General features: G+C 34.1%; 1 long non-coding RNA gene across 8 annotated transcripts; it reads right to left on the reverse strand.

Moving 5' to 3' along the window:
• Positions 1-314: 314 nt before the first annotated feature.
• Positions 315-7421, reverse strand: LOC133818730 (uncharacterized). Of its 8 annotated transcripts, none has more exons than XR_009886076.1 (5): positions 7286-7341; positions 7148-7174; positions 6524-6970; positions 3193-6418; positions 315-517 (listed from the first exon to the last, which is right to left on the reverse strand). It is a non-coding gene; the product is annotated as an uncharacterized LOC133818730 (long non-coding RNA). The 8 variants fall into 8 exon arrangements; XR_009886073.1 differs by lacking the exon at positions 7286-7341 and having other exon boundaries at positions 3193-3271; positions 3354-6418; positions 7148-7278; XR_009886075.1 differs by lacking the exons at positions 315-517; positions 7286-7341 and adding an exon at positions 1576-1643 and having other exon boundaries at positions 3193-3271; positions 3354-6418; positions 7148-7278.
• Positions 7422-13596: the final 6175 nt, after the last annotated feature.

Consider the following 13596-nt stretch of genomic DNA (forward strand, 5'->3'; position numbering starts at 1 on the left):
AGTAAATACAGCCACTTTATTGGCCTCAAACATCCTTTCAATGCTCGGACCGTTGCGGAAAAGTTTATTGATTATGTGGTCAAGTTACATGGCATACCCCGCTCTATAGTTTCTGACAGGGACCGGATTTTTCTGAGCAATTTCTGGACTGAGTTGTTTCGGTTGCAGGGTACGGAACTTAAGCGGAGCACGGCCTACCACCCCCAGACCGATGGCCAAACGGAGGTGGTTAACAGTGTAACGACCCGGATTTTCAAGACTCGATAATGCGGAAATATAAATGTTTTCATTTAACAAAATGTCTCAAAAACCCATAGAAAAAAAAACTTTTTAAAAAGTCGTATGGCCATACTTAACATTTAATTACAAACATGTTTTATAAAGATTAGAGTGAGCCTAGTTTAGGAAAATTACACAACATTTCCAAAAATAAAAAGGCTTCCCAAAAGGTCGGTCCACATGTACATTTGCAAGGAAGACTCCAGCGCTCACTGCTCTGCCTTGCCCTTGTTCTTACCTACAACATGAAACAACTAGGTAAGCGAAAACGCTTAGTAAGATCAACTTCCAAACAAAGTAGATAGAGAAATAGGGATCCGGACCCATCCGGACCGTACACAATCAATTTCAAGAACGCTAAAGCGTCCTGGCAAACTTATGGTCATGCCTGATAACCAAGGATAAATTAATTCACATCTAGATAAAAATCCTGCACTCAGAAAATCCCAGAACAAGCAGATATATTATATCGCAACTAATTCTTACCAACAATTATATCCCTGCACTCAGAAAATCCCAGAGCAAGCAGATATATTATATCACAACTATATCTTATCAACAATTATATCCCTACACTCAGAAAATCCCAGAGCAAGCAGATATATTATACCACCATATAATTCGAGACCAACACTCGACAATTTCCAACAATTCAGGCGTAACGCGCCCTCCAACATAATTGCTAATCTGTAAAAGAGAACCGAGTCTCCACACTAAGATCTAGCCAATAAATATCCTCAACAATGGTAACTATCGTGTTACCTAGGGCATCGCGACTTATCCAAGAGTGTAATCCAATTTACACGATTTTACGGAGACTTCTATGTTAATCAGTGGTGCTGGTGAGCAGCTGCCCCTAGGGTGTTCAACCTCACTCAATCTTGGCAACCCCTAGTATCTCTAGGCACTCTCACGGAATGGCCAATATTCACGGCTGTTATCCGGGAATAACTTATCAGAGCACTTGCTCGGATTCTAACCGTCCAATGATTAAGTAAGCATGAGGGCCCCTAGGTCCCATTTATCTTGGCGCCCCTAGGTTTAACCAGCTTATCCTCATCTCATGGCCACTCGTCGCGGTAATGAACCGGACATAAATAAAATCAAGCAGTGTGACGGGGATCAACCGTCTAGGATATGACGGACTTCTACCGTTCATATTTTCTAAATCAGCACTCACTAGACTAACGTCTCTAAGCAACTTTCTATGACAGCCTATATATATGCATGTATCCCTATACTAACATACAAGACAATAATCATTTCATGTTGCAGCCATACAATATAAGTTGACTTACTTGGAGTCCTTAGCGCTCAGCAAGTTTTCACCCTCCAACGTTCAGTCCAGTTACGCTTAGCCAATACTGTAGTTATCCATACAGTATACTCGGATTAATTATGGCACTCATAATTCATTATTATTATTTTGGGCAGTTTGGTCATTTTAATAAAAGTCATTTGTAAGGATTTACAGTCCTTATTTGGTTTTAAACCTATTAAGGGAAGTTATACAAAATATTTGAGACTAAACCCTAAGTCTCGGGGAGACCTATCCTAAGGTCTCGATACCTAGGCTCGGGTATCACAATGGTATTTCCCCACAACCCGCTAAAAATCTTACTATTTCAAGGTATCGCTATTAACCCGCACTTTCGACTAGTCGGTTAAAATATGTAAGATTTTAGCCGGTATTATATCCAGAAAATACAAATAAATTCCTTAATTATTTTTAAAGAAAATAAACTCTTTAAATTTTCCTTTTTGTTTTCTTAAGGTTTTTAATATCTAAAAACGGATTTAAGAAAATTGCATAATTTGTCTTAATTAGGAAAACCGATATAAATTTCTCATCTTGACTAATTAATTTTCCAAAAGCAATTAATCAATTTTTACTTACTAGAAAAATAATTCATTTAATTATTTTCTCAAAATATAAGGTTTTAAACCCTCTTTTAATTTATTAACTATTAATAAATTAAATCTCTTATTTTTAAAAAGAATAAAAACTCTTTAATAAAAATAATTCATTTAAACTCAAAGGGGTAATTTTAGTGAAAATATGATTTCAAGACTTACCAATTTATATCTTGAAATAAGCAAAATTTTACTTTTTACCTTATGTTCCAAAATCTCATTTTTACACTAAGTGTGAAAAACCTATTTTTCACATTTTTAACTACATACTTCGTTAGTTCATAACTTGAAATTTACTTACCCAATTGTTACCAAAATTTCCCAATTCCATTTTTGTTATGCCATTTAGGCCTTTGTAAAATCTTAGGTCAAAATGAGCATTTTTTATTGGTGAAATCATTTTCCAACAATGAGGTAAAAATGACCTTTTTTTCAAGTCCTTATTTTTTCCAAACTTTGACAGTTAATAACTTTCAAACCGTTCAATATTTTCTTACCAAATTTTACATTGGAATAATAGGTTATGCCAGTAATATGTCCACAAAATTTTAGAAAAAACTGGGTTCATTTGCCCTATACAGTGGCTGTCCAAACTTGGTTCCGAAAATAAGAATACGAAAAAACAGTTTTTTACCTAATCTTTGAAATAGCATAACTTACTCATTTCTAAACATTTTTTAGTGTTTCAAAAGCTCAATTTTATGTACTCAATCTCAACAACATCACAGTACAATTTAATTTTACAAAAACAATATACAGTGGCTGCTTGACCCCTTGGAAGTCACAGCTCAAAACATGTTTTGTTTTAGGGTATCCTACAAAACCCTTGGGGGTTTTGGTTCCCATTTTCAAAAATCAATACACATGCATCATAAAAATTATTAAACAACTACCATAACCTTATTACATCACCAACAAGAAACTTTAAGCATTAAATATACAAAATAATGCTTAAAACTAAAAACCCTACAACAAAATCATCAAAAGTAAACTTTTTACCTCTTTGGTGTTCTTGCTTAAGGTTTGGGCCTTCCTATTAGCTTTGGCTCCTCCAAAACCTTTCAAAAACCCTAACCAACTTCCCCCAACAACATAGTTAATTAGCTATTTGAAACTCTAAGCTTAAAACTTTACAAAAGCCTAGATTAGTGAAGCTTTACCTTAGGGAAAATACTTCCTAGACCAAGACTTAGCCTCCAAGTTTTCCTTGGTGTTCTTGAGGTTGAATATTGAGAGAACACTTTGAGAGGTCTTCAAAAAAGATGATAGTGAATGAGAGAGGGAGAGTGGTCGGTTTCTTAGGGGGGTTAGAAGAGTTTATGGTATCTAATTTATCTCAAAAACACTCAAGTGTTTTCCTCCCACTTGCCCACTTGCCCACTTGACTTGACTTAGTTAAAATGAGATTTATCTTTATTAAGTTGGGTTCACACCACCTAAAACACCACATGGCCGGCCAACCCTTGCTATATATAATCATTTCATTTTTTATTTTTTTTTAATAAAGGTTAAAAAAGGTTTCATAAGAATAAAAGTCCAAATTGACTTTTGACACCTTTTTCACTCTTATTAAGTTTTAATCACCAAACTTAACATTAATTAATTAAATTAAATGTCTCTCACATTTAATTTAATTAATCACATAATAAAATTTAACCTAAGGTCCATTCATGGAATAAAATTCCCCATTTCGGTAGAATTAGGCATTTAACACAAAATGCCCTAAAATTTCCATTTTCTTTTAGGTTTATTATTTTTGACCAAACTTTAACTTTTATGAATGTATTTTATGCCCAAAATATAATTGTCATGATTTTTCGTTTTATTTTCCGAGATTTTTACCCGATCAGGGTTTTTGTGTCGGTCCAGGACCGAAAGTCTTATCTTGACTTTTAAAATCACAAAATTCATATTTTGGCTAGCAATAACTCATGGAATACTTACAAACAAAATATAATATTATTTAAAATAATATTCTTAACCCGGGGGAAAAATCCCGACCCGAGTCGTTTAAAGGTACCCGAAAATGCAGGACGTTACAAACAGGTGCCTTGAAACTTATCTACGTTGTTTCGCTTCGGAGAAGCCTCGCGTATGGGCGAAATGGCTGTCTTGGGCTGAATATTGGTACAATACTACATTCCATTCAGCCTTGGGGTGCACCCCGTTCAAGGTTTCGTATGGTCGTGATCCACCTTCTTTGCTTCGCTATGAGAATGGCACCACTACCGCTGCGGCAGTCGAACAGTTGCTGGAAGACAGACGCTTTTTTAGATGATTTGAAGATGCATTTGTTGAGGGCACAGCAGCGGATGAAGGCAGCGGCTGATTTATCTCGGCGACCAGTGGAGTTTCAGGAGGGGAACTCGGTGTTCGTCAAGCTGCGCCCATACAGACAGAAATCCTTAGCGATTCGGTAGAGCGAAAAACTGGCAACACGCTTTTATGGGCCATTTAAGGTGTTGTCTAGGATCGGCCCCGTTGCCTATCGCCTTGATTTGCCAGCATCTTCTGCCATCCACCCCGTTTTCCATGTATCCCAGCTCAGAGCGATTGTTGGCACAGCGCATTCATCTCCCACCTTGCCTCCCACCATCACTGCTGACTTGGAATTGATTGTGGAACCGGAGGACTTACTCAACGTACGCTACACCACAGACGGCGCAAGAAGACAGCTCGAAGTGTTGATTAAATGGAAGGATCTACCCATGTTCGAAGCCACATGGGAGAAGTTTGACTCCATTCGACACCAGTTTCCAGCATTTAACCTTGAGGACAAGGTTCGAGATATAGGGGGGGTAATGTTAGGACTGACATACGGTTCACTTATGCTAGGAGAGCCAGGTCAACACATAAGGGGTAAGGTAGTCTTTCGGTTGGGTCAGGGGCTTTTTGGTCATTGCTGTAACAGAAAGAGAGTGAGCCAATATAGGTAGTGGGGAGGTCAGTGAGTGGGGTATGCTTGAGCTAGAATCTGCTTACTGCATAGGAGGGTCCCAGGCCCTCGAATACCTGTGGAAAGTTGTACTGTTTGGTTGCTGAATTGAGATACAATTTCTACAGGTTTTAGCCACAATTTCTCTCTGCTGTCTCTTTGTACTGTTCTATTGGTTTGCTAACTCTCTTGCAGGTAGTCGGGGCATAACAAATTCGGTGGGGAGAGGCGAAGAAGAAATGGGAGGCTTTCAGTCTGTAAAAACTGAGGGAAAGAGAGGAAGAAGAAGCGGGGGTCGCGTGCTGGGGATATTTATTGAACCTATACCGAGAAACTGCGAAAAGGTCCCGCGCATCTGAAAATGTATATACCTTTTCGGTATAGTGTTCTCAGCATAGCTTTTTTTTTTGTAATGTTGTTTATGTCTAGGCCTCTATTAATTATTTTCATTTCATGTTATATATATATATATATATATATATTAATACAATGGATCCTTGTTATCTAACATGAAACCCAAAAACTAAGGATAAATTATAGGATGCACTATCTACTGTTATAAATCACTGGTGATGATAACAATGACACATTAACCAACGAACATGAGATATATTAACTACACCAACTAAGCTGATAAAAAGAATGCAAAGATAAATTATAACCCAAAATTAAGCATTATAAAACAATCTTATTATCAATCTATTAATAACAGTAGAACACTAAGTCCACACGCAATGTTAATCATAAGATTCATCAGATTATTATCATCTAAATTTTGCATCAGGCATTGATGATTGATCTCTATCATCATCATCACACACATAGGCTCACGTAAGACTACTTTCACAAATTACCACCCATACCATGATATCATGCAGCAAATAGCTTCACATAATCAACATGTTAATAAAAAAACCATTTAAAGGAGACAGAAGTGAAAAGACATTTTAGGCATCAAATCACATTAGTCCATACAGCAATTCAAATACCTAAAACAGCCCAGCCACTCGTTCTTGTAGGAGAGCAGCTTCTGGACCCCTTGAGTCACAGGGTCCATAGCTTGCTTGTGAGCCTTGTTGAAGAACAAGCTCTCTATTCCGCTCCAGAACTTGCCCAAGATGTCGTGGTCCTCTCCTCCTTTGGCTGTCTTTCCAACGCAGAACAATCAATGTGGATCTTTAAGGTGTCCTTGATGAAGGGATCATTTACAAGCAGAGTGGCTCTCTTTGTGAACTGTTAGATCCAATCGTTGTCCTTCCCTCCGTAGAAGATATACTTCTCCTCTTTGATCTGCATATTTAAATCAAGCATGATCAATTAGCAAGGCCATGCATATATATATATATATAGAAGAAATAAACTCAAGAAATATATATATATATACATATAACATACCCAAGTTGGTATACTGGGGTGAATGTTAGTCACCACAGGACCAATCCAGGTGAGCTCCTTGGATAAGTCTTCTTCGACAGCTTTTTTGAAAGGGGAGGTCCTAATTCCCAGACACGAATGAGGTGAAGGGCATTGAAGTTTTCAATTTTCCCTTGAGGGCTCATCACAACTAGGGTAGGCTTGCCCTTATAGTTCCACTCCTGCTTGATGAACTTCAAACCTGCAATGGGTGACAAGTACTGGACGACATACCATGGCATCTTGACTCTAAGGCTTTCAAACTTTTTCTTCAGCTCTTCAGTCCATTGCTCCACAATGGGAATCCATACAATCTTGTACTTATCGTCCTTCCTGGTAGCTTCATAAACAGGTTTAAGAACCAAAATGTCTTCGTGGTGATGTCTAGCCCTGTGACATACAGCAGCAAATGCTTTCTCCTCAACACTTCTATTTGAACATGTTTTAAAAATCAATTAGAAATCAACACAAAAACAGAATTCAAATCATACCATAACTACGGAGCCCAAAATAAAGAAATCATAAATACCCATCACATAAACCCAAAAAAATCCAATAATAAAAAATCATTATCACCCATATATCTAAATAGCATATTAATCTAACCTTAAATTCTAATCAAGTTGTGTAGTTCTTGCAAAAATAAAAAATTCTTGTAAGAGAGATTGAAATCGAAGTTGACAGAGAAAGAGATTTAGAACGAGAGAAGTAGGGAGGGACTGGAGAGGAGAAATATAGGCTCACCTGGGGGAAGAGAGGAGGCCACGAAGGAAAGAGGCTCACATGGTGGAAAAGAGGAAGCCATCGACTCTTGAAAGAAGACAGAAAAGAAAATCTGTTTAAAAAAAAATTAAACGTGAGATAATTCAGTTTTCAAAATTTAATAAATTTTAATTAAAAATTTAAAAATAGAAATAGAATTACCGAATATGTTTTTATGTTTTATTTTCAAATTTTTAATTAAAAAAAGTAAAAAACTAATTTTTGAATGGTTACTTAATAGCACCATGAATCAATCTCATTCATCACATTCATAAAATATATTCAAAATATATAATAAATAAGAACATTCCTTATACCCACCCATAAAACATGTGCTCTATGTGCTCATATATTCAAAATAAACACAGTTAACACATAATCTCAATTATGACTCTGGTACCAATTGTAAATTTTTTATCATGTGATTGACAATGCAGCAAAAGCATGGGATCATATTTCAATGCGATAATGGTAATTATTAAAGCATAAGAACGAATCACTATAGGAACCATAATTATAATGAGATATTTCTCATGCGACATGAATCTGAATAAAATAGAAAATTACAAATACATTTTCTAGATGTAGAACACATGTAGATCAAATAGCGTCTTAGCCTCCTAACCAACCATCTTCCATACTATGGCTTACACAAAGAGAAGGAGATAAGTCGATGTCTATGTTATTTGGTAGGATGTTAGCTTGTATTTATATAACAATCAAAAGAAGACCTAGCCCTAATCTTATTGGGCCTATGTGTGGGTGTAACGACCCAAAACCACTAATATGGCTTAAGGGCCTTGATTAGTGTGCCGGGAGGGCATAATTGGTTTATGTGTGAATTTATTAATTTAACGCGTGATTATATGATAAGCATGCTTGTATGGTTATATGAATGTGAATGTGATTACATATTATATTTGTGAGAACCACATTATTATGTGGGTAAATCTGCAGCATGCGACTTGAGGCGATCCTAGAAAGCTAGTTAGCGGGAAAGCCACAACGGGGCTTAATACTTGACTTGCAGTAAGTCAAGGGATATTTCGGGTATTAGATAATTATTTGGGTTATTGGGTTATGGAAATAAATAATTGGAGATATATTTGAGGTTAGGAAGCTTAGGCGGGAATATTGAGGAAATTTACTATTTTTCCCTCCGGGACGTTTCCGGTACCCCGAGCCTCGGGATTGACTTAATCAAATAAGGTTAGACTAAGTAAAATAGAAAACAGTAGAACAAAAAAATCCCAAACCGACCCTTTTTGCTCCTTTCTTCCTTCTCTTATTTCTCTCAAGAAAACTACTAGAACTTGAGGATTTTAGCTGGGAATTCAGTGGACTGGACTGGAGTTTGGAAGGATTAGTCCAGTGTTCAGCTAAGGATTCAGTCAGGAACTAAGGTAAGATATAAGCTTGAAGCATGGTGATTAAAATTTTATGTTATAGCTGGGTTTTGAAGTGTTTATGAACTTTGGTGTTGAAGGGCAGAATTGAGGCTTGAAAGCTTGGGTTTTAGCTCAGAAATTGTTAAGGAAGTGGTTCATCAAAGAAGGTAAGCCTCAATTCGTAATTTAGAGTTTAAATTCTGAGTTTGCATGACTGGTTTTAGTGTTCTTGAGTATGTGAATTTCAGAAATTGAAATGAGATTTTAATGGGTTTTAAAGCTAGGGTTTTGTTGGATTATGTTGCTAGAATCATGTTAGAAGTCTTGTGATTAATGGGTTTCGGAATTAGGGTGCTTTGGGGTGGTTTTGAGCAAGGTTAAGATGTTAGGAATGGTGGATTTTATGGGCACGAAGGGCTGGGCTGCGGCTCTGTTCTAGAGAGTCGCGGCGCCACAGGGAAGGGTTGCGGCGCATGTCTGTCTTCAGAGAGGCCTAGCCTCTGTTTCAGGGGTGGGCCGCTGATAACTCTACAAAATAGAGTTATTTTACCACTTTTTATGTGCTAATTGTTGCTTAATTCTTGAGTTTTTAATTGATTTGTTAAGTTTTTAAGTAATTTTGAATTTATTGAATCTATTTTGATTTTATATACTTTTGTGTGTTTTTTTTAGTTATATTATTGTAAAATATTGTAGTGTAGTTATTTGAATTATTGTTGTTTAGTTTAAGGTAAAAAAATCTAGTTTTATTGAACTTAAATGCTAAATTAAATTAAGTTATAATTAATATTTTTTTTAAATTAATACAATTTATTTTATACTAAAAAATATTTGATTACAACTTAATTTATGTTTATTTTGAAGGAAAATTATTGATTTTAAGATGATTGACGTGGAAAAATTAAAGTTGTGATGATAGGAGAACTATGGCATTTTTGAAGAAATTAGCAAGGAATTGGGGCATTTTTCAAGTCATCAGCTGCCACTCCATCAGCCCACCCCTTGGGCCCGCCTGAAGGCCCACGCCCCAGCCAGTTCCAACAGCAACTTCCTGGGCCGCCTGCCATGCTCCAGGCCCACACGCCCACCTGGGCCTTCTCCAATTCCCACCTGATGCCACAAGCACACATCCACACCATCAACCAATCTCTCCTCAGCTGCCTCCAGCCGAGTACCCCCAGCAACACCACGCCTGGCACCTCACCACCCGAGTGGCCTTCTCCCACCTGCCAGCATCGAAGACCCACCAACACAGCCATTCTCCTTCAGCTCCTTCCACCACGCCAGCAGCTCCCAGCCAAAGACCTCTCCAACCAGCCACCTCCAGCCAACCAAGCCAAGAGGCCCACGAAACTCTCCCACATCTACCAGCCCGAGCCCAACAATCCCAAGCCCACCTGACACACCACTGCCAGCAACCACAACCTTCTTGAGCCCATAAATTACCCAATGTCCCCTTGTCCCTTTTGTCTAAAAATATCATATTTTTTTACCCAAATTTTTTTACATATTTTACTCCAAAATCATCATTACACCATATAATTTACCCATATTTTTCATATTATAATTAATTAAATTAATTTAATCAATTTAATTAATTTAATCAATTTAATTAATTTAAATTGATTATTTTAATACTTTTTTTCGCTATAAATAAGGGAGTTTAGTGCATAATTTTGGGAGAGGTTACACTACACAAGTTTTACACTTTCAAAACCTCTCTATTCTCTTCATCTTCTTCTTCTTTTTTATGTATTTTTAGAGGAAAAATTTGGGGGTTTTCCTCCAAATTTTCCTAAGTTATGTTTGTAATTTTTTTGTTTGTATTTTCTATTCTAGTTATGAGTTTCTAATCTTTTTAAGATTATTAAAGTGGTAATGAAACAATATGTAACTAGACAATATTTATTTTATATGTTGATTTCTCATTTTGTGCAACAAAGTTTATGAATTTTCATTTTTCAAATATCTTTTGTCATCTTAAATATCATGTATTTTGGATTGTTAACACATATTTACACTTTGTTCTTCATTAGTGCAAAAACATAATATTCTTTGTGTAAGATGTATCATTAAATTGTACACATCCAATGCTTAGAACAAAAATATTATGTTTTACCTTATAAATAATGTTCATTGATTTATTTGTTATTTCATTAGATTGATTTACACTAAATGCTTTGAAATTATAATTTGAAAAGTGAAGAAAAATCCTATCTTTTTAGAAGTAATTTGTGCTTAAAATTATAAATCTATTTAGAAAATGATAGTTTGATTTATTTTAACTATCACTAAAACTTGGGAATCAATGTACTTATAAATATTATTGAACTTATATTTTGTGGATTCTAATACCTTAATAATCTTCTTTTACCATCTTGATTTCTACTATTAATTTATGTTTATACATTGTCTTTAATTTCTTTATTATTGTCTTTTATTTTATTTTCATTATACAAAAATCTCATCAATCTTTGGAACTAGGTTAGAATTTATTAATTTTGATTTAAAATATTTTTCTTTTTTATTTTAGACAACTCTTTTGGATTCGATCTCGTGCTTACACGAACACTATATTCCATATACGATTCGTGCGCTTACGAGTATAAATATTTAAAACATACCCGTTTTTGGTTCATCAAGTTTTTGGCGCCGTTGCTGAGGAGTTGCAAGAAGAAAAGAAACGAAATTTATCTCAAGGTTAGTAAATTTTTCTACTAGTTATTTTAATTTTTACACTTAAAAAAAAGAAAAAAAAACTATATATACAAAAATATATAAAAATATATATATCTATAAAAAAACAAAAAAAAAAGATAAAAAGAAAATTTGGGATGGTTCTACCACCCATAAAAAAAAGCTTACTTATATATTTATATTTATTATTTTTTTAGTTGACGGCGCTTGTGCCTCCTATCTATCTTTTTAATTTTTATAGTCGATGACACTTGTGCCTCCTAATTTTGTTATAGTTTTATTCCTTGTATTTCTTTGTTAGTTGACGGCACTTGTGCCTCCTAACCTTTGTTGTAATTTTCTTTATTTATCTTGTTGTAGTTTTTATTTTATTTTATTTTTGCAAGTTGCTAGTTGATAGCAATTTTGCCTCCTAGTCTTTTATTTTATGTTTTAGTTGATGGCACTTATGCCTCCTAATTTTTACCTTATTTTTGTTATGGTTGATGGCATGCTATGCCTCCCTACTCTTGCCTAATTTTTGATAGTCTTATATAATTTCACCTTATTCTTTGTTGTCTTTTATCACATTATTGTGGAAAAAAAATAATTGAAAAGAAAAAAAAAACTTAAATCTTGTCCTAACTCTTGTTTTCATTTCTTAATATTATTTATGTTATCTTAATTTTTTTTATTTTTTTATTTTTGTGTTTAGTACTCTTCTTAATTTCTGTTATAATTTTTTAAAAAAATCTCTTGAAATTGATCATTTTAATTATAGTTGGAATTTTGAGTACAACTATTATGAGCAATCAAATTTAAATTATGGAGAAACTAATGATATGTATGATATGCATGAATCCTTTGATATTCATTTTACCCCTCCCTATAATCCAAATTTTTCATGGAGTCATACCCAATCTCAAATGAATCAAGGGCATCAATTCAACATGCCTAATCAAAGTCATGCACAATCTGACCTATTATATCTCATTCAACAAGAAATGAGCCCATCTTTAGAGGATACCCTACAACAGTTCATGCAATCAACCTACCAAATCTTACTAGCCCAGTCTCAGTCAATCTCAAAAATTGTGACAATAGTAGGACAACTTACAACTGTTATAGAGTCAGAAAAACAAGTTTATCCCAACCAACCCATTCCTAATCCAAATAGTCAAATTGAAAATGAAATTGTTGAAGAACTTGTAATATGCATCCAACCCCCTAATGAAACAAAATAGTTTGATGAAATAATTTTCGAGGCTCATAAGGAAAATGAAAAAGATATTATTGTATCTCACGAGCCCATAATTGAACAAATTTGTATATTTACTCAAAATGAAAAAGAGATTAATATAGATACGCAATTTTCTTATTTTATTGATATTCCATTAAAATTGCATATTTCTAATTTTCTTGAAGGTGTGATGTTATCAATTATTATTTATAGCATTTGCATCAAAGTCATAACTCACCCTACTAATGAAATTCTACACCATCGATTGGGTATAGGTTAAAAGAAAATAAATGAATTATAGTCGAGCTAAAGATTATAAACTAAAGCGTTTTGTGGGAGGCAACCCATACTTTTATGTTTCATTTTATATTTCACTTTTGTTGTGTATTTTTGTTTCATGTTTCTCAAAAGCTTGAAGGAAACTTCTTTCCAAAAAGAAGAGAAGAAAACAAAGTAGCAAAATCAAGGAATCATACATCAAAAGGAGTAGTTCTTAATCTTTTCTATTTTATTAAACATTGAGGATAATGTTTCATTTAAGTTTGGGGGTAGTGTTTATGTGTTTTTCTTTGTATTTATGCATGTTTTTCTTTTGTTGTAAAATTCAAAAAAAAATTAATTCTTTATTTATTTTTCTTTTTTTTATGTGATTTTCATTTGTTATATAATGTTAAAAAAAATTCTTTGTTTTGTTAGAAAAAATATTGGTGATTGTCATTTTCCGATGATAAGAATTATGATTAAAATTGTTCTTAGTTCTTAGAAAAATATAAATAAATCTTAAGCTTTGTTTTTAATTTTTGAGTTAGTTTTTTTTAATTATAGATTTTTCATAATATGTCAATTTTCTATTCTATTCGAATTTGTGATATTTTGATATAATTTGTATAAACATTGAATTCTTTAAATCTCAAAAATATATATATATATTTTGAAAATCTTAGAATTTGGTTGATTATCTCTTGAGAAGAAATCTTATAAAGTATATT

This window comes from Humulus lupulus, chromosome 2 (assembly GCF_963169125.1).
Source record: "Humulus lupulus chromosome 2, drHumLupu1.1, whole genome shotgun sequence".
Lineage (NCBI taxonomy): Eukaryota > Viridiplantae > Streptophyta > Magnoliopsida > Rosales > Cannabaceae > Humulus > Humulus lupulus.